Source organism: Arachis duranensis, chromosome 9 (genome assembly GCF_000817695.3).
Source record: "Arachis duranensis cultivar V14167 chromosome 9, aradu.V14167.gnm2.J7QH, whole genome shotgun sequence".
Classification (NCBI taxonomy): domain Eukaryota; kingdom Viridiplantae; phylum Streptophyta; class Magnoliopsida; order Fabales; family Fabaceae; genus Arachis; species Arachis duranensis.
This window is the reverse complement of record NC_029780.3, coordinates 27485899-27489973: the sequence shown is the minus strand read 5'-3', so window position 1 is coordinate 27489973 and position 4075 is coordinate 27485899.

Here is a 4075-nt window from a genome sequence, read left to right as displayed (position 1 = left end):
AATAATAATAATAATAATAATAATAATAATAATAATAATAATAATAATAATAAAAGAAATCTGGTGCATCTGGAATATAACACAACGATGCTATTGTACATTGTACTCAGAATATAGACGGGGCCAAATTCAAAGCACTGTACCTGAGATACATGCATAAATGTATAGAATTTTCTGTACCCTAAATAAGTACATTAAAAAAAAATACATATATAAGTAGTTTGTTGGTTCAACTATTCATCACACTAAATCCATTTCAATTCCATCAACTCTTCCTCTTCTTGTTTCTTAAAAAATGGCCAGTAATCAGTATTTTTTTATGGTAATTTATCCCAATGAGATTATTAGAAACGATGAAGAAAGAGTGATATTTGAGTGTAATTTATCTCTGATACTGCATATTTGTCGTCTTGATTCTCTAGATCGCTTAAAACTGTTATGTTGAGAAACATAGGGTCAATTGGTTTAAAAGAAGTTGGTAGAGTCACATATAGATTCCTATTAATACTGCCTGGTGGAAGTTTCATTAACAACACGTTTTGGATTGAAGTCGATAATAATATCAATATAATATTTAATGTACATGTTAGGCTAATGCCACAATATGTTATAGAGTGGTATGCTATGATTCGTGACGCAGGAGATGGTTTTGGATCATCTTCTTCAATACCCGAAGCAGTCCTGGTATTGGCAAGACCGATTCACTTTGCTGATCCTCGAGATAATGTTGACATAGACTTGAGTGAGTTTGATTCGGATTATGTGGCCGAAAGCAGGTTGTCCAATGAGAGTTATTCCTCTGGAGAGTATATGCTGGAGACTCCAGCTTGTGGGGGTATTTCTATAAGACTCAGAACTTTTGAAAAATCTTGTTATGAGTCAATTTCAATTTATTTATTTATTAAAGACTTTAATTCTAGAAATTACTTTAATAAAAGTAATTAAATCAAGTTTGGATAAACTGAATTTGAATTAAATTAGAATTTATATCTAATTTTATAATAATTGGATAATTTTTTATATTTAAATTATAAAGTTTAGTAGTTATAAAATGATAAGAATTGTATATGATTTGATTTAAATAAGTGAGATTTTAGAATTTAATACTTTAATTTTTATGAATAAAAAAAATTAATTATATTATCTTTAATTTTTGAATTAGAGTATTTATTAGAAAATAATTTGTAAATTGATAAACAAATAGTATTTTTATATAAAATTATTATTGGATAAAAAAATGATTTTCAATTACTCTATTATCTCTATTATTATTATTATTATTATTATTATTATTATTAAAAATACCTAAATTACCCCTAATCCTAACCCTAACACAATACATACCCAGGGAGTGCCCGAGGGAGTAAAAAAGAGGGAGGAGTTGTGCCGCCACCGCAGCCCGTCACTTCCAACCGCGTCCAGCTAATCGTCGCGCCGCCTTGCTACCAAGTCACTGTCATTGTTGCCAACGATGGAGGAAAGAGAAACGAATGCGAGGAGAGAGGGAAGCTGTTTGCGTTGTCATTGTCGTGCTGGAGGTTCATCGTCGTCGTACTAGACTCGTCGTCGTCGTTGAGCCGCGTCGTTGTCGCCGTTTTGAGCTACTCCATCATGGCCAAAAGCTGAAGGGGAGAAGAAGAGTGTCGCCACCATCGCGCAAGTTGCTACTGCTGCCATCCGTTGAATCCAATGTCGTCGCTGAAGCTCCTCTGCCTCAATTGCCACCGTCAAAGCCGTTCCTGGCTGGCACTGCTACTGAAGGTTTCCTCTGCTTTCGGTTTAAGCACATTGCCAGAGCTTTGTTGTCGTTCAGCTCGCCGAAAGTCATAATCGGAGCTGCTGCCGCTCAGTTCTATCCCTTGCTCATAATTACAATAAGTATATTTTGTTCTGGAACCCTTGAAAATTAGTAGTCTGCTATGTTCGGTTTGATATTATGAGGTTTTGGTAACGCAGGGTCGAGTTCTGGTTGTTACATGTTGTGATTAGAGTTGCTGTGGTTGTTGCGAAAGTGGTTTGGAGCTGTGGTTGTGGCTGCCGCGGTTGCGGGCCGAGAGGAAAAGAGTTTGTCGCGTAGTTGAGTCACGATCGAGGGAGGGACGCTTTCATTAAAATTATTTTATTCTCAAGAATTGTTATAAATCGATATTGATGCAAATAATATATTTTTGGTGATTATGTGAGTCTTATGGATTGAACTGAATTGTCTTAAATGAATGTAATTGCATGCTTGATTGGTTTATTAATTGAATGAAGATATTTAGTTGGATTTTGTACTTGGTTTAAGGTTGTTATGATGATGATTGGATTGTGACTATTTCTGATTATTGAGTTAGCATTGTGGTAGTAAATGAAAGATTGATTTGAAAATTTGATTCGTATGTTTTATTGAGGAATGATTTGAGATTTGGAAAATGATATGATTTTGGAAATGATTCTACATTGGAATTGGTTTGATTTTGAAAAATGATTTGAGATTTGGGAATGGTTGGGTTTCGAACCCGTTGGAAAAGGTTAAAAAATGGTTTGGTTGGAATCCTTGAAGGATGGCAATAGTCTGATTTTTAGAGAAGATGCTGCCAAAATTTTTATAAAAATTGGAAACTTTGTTTACAGAGTTGTTTAAAAAGATTTGGTTTTAAGAATTATATTATTTGATTTTGATTTATTAAGAAAAGGATTATGTTTTGAGTTTGAATTATTAAGAATATTTCGAGTCTTATGAAAGAGAAATGGATTTTTTGTGTGATTAACTTTGGTTTAAGGACAATGTTTTAAAGAGTTTTAAAGGAGATAAAACTAATAGAAGTGAATTGGATTTTTGAACTTAATTTGGTGAAAATGAAATCAATCTCGAGACTTTTGAGAAATTTTGTAAGTTGGTTAAAGAAAAGATTTTGAGTCTTGAGAGTGCTTGAATGTTGTTTTGAACTGTTAAACCTTTTCGGTGAGTTTGTAAAATCCCATAACTTTCGTATGGAGTCTGAGAACTATTTTGAAAATCTTTGAATATGCCAGGGATGAATATGATAGATTAACTTGAGTAATTCCTCGATAAAGAATTTTGTTAAATGAAATACGATTAAAGAAACTATGTGATATTAATTGATTGCCTGGTAAAGACGGTGGTGCTATCCTGCCTGCTCAATGCGTAACCCAATATGCGGGGATGGTGGTTTATCCCGTTCGCAGTGAGGATGGAAGTTTGATCCTGGTCACAAATTAATGAGAATGAGTAATTGAAAAATGATCGTGGATTATGAGCTTTGTAACACATGAAATACATCGAATTCATTTCTGGATCTAGATGAACCTCAAATAAACTAAGAAATGAACCGAAATTACTTAAGGAATAAAAAATTTGGTCAATACTTATTGGTAGCATCAGGTGAACCTCAATTAACACAAAAAAGAACTGAAATTAGTTCAGTTTTGAACAAACAGTCAAAAAGACTCAATCATCAACAAAAATACATACAATTTATTTTTGGATTCAAATGAAGCTCTATTAAACTAAGAAATAAACCGAAATTACTTAAGAAATAAAAAATTTAGTCAATACTTATCAGCAGCATCAAGTGAACCTCAATTAATTCACAAATGAACCGAAATAAACTAAAAGATGAACCAAAATTATTTAAATATGGCACCAAAGAAAGTCAAAACCAATAAAGATGTTAACAAAATGTTGGTGTTGTTGGTGATGACGATAACGAAAGAGACGAAGAACCTACACGCACGAATTTAAAAGAAGAAGAAGGTAGAGGAGAAGGAAGAAGAGGAGGAGGAGTTTGGATTTTTGTTGAGTTTGGGCCAACTTGGTTGGACTTGATTGCTAAAAACTCTTGAATGTGTAGCTGGACTGCTCCGAAAAATCTTTCTAATAGACTTTTAAAAATCAAATTCTAACTTCCCACTGAAATCAGAGAAGATATGGCGGTAACCATTTGAACGACTCTAGCCTCATCACCAAGTAAGCTATTATATAAAAGGGAGCAGGTCATTTTCCTAGGTATGATGTAATCAACCCTTAAACTCAAAATTTAATCTCATTGTAGACTTTTCTAAATTGAAT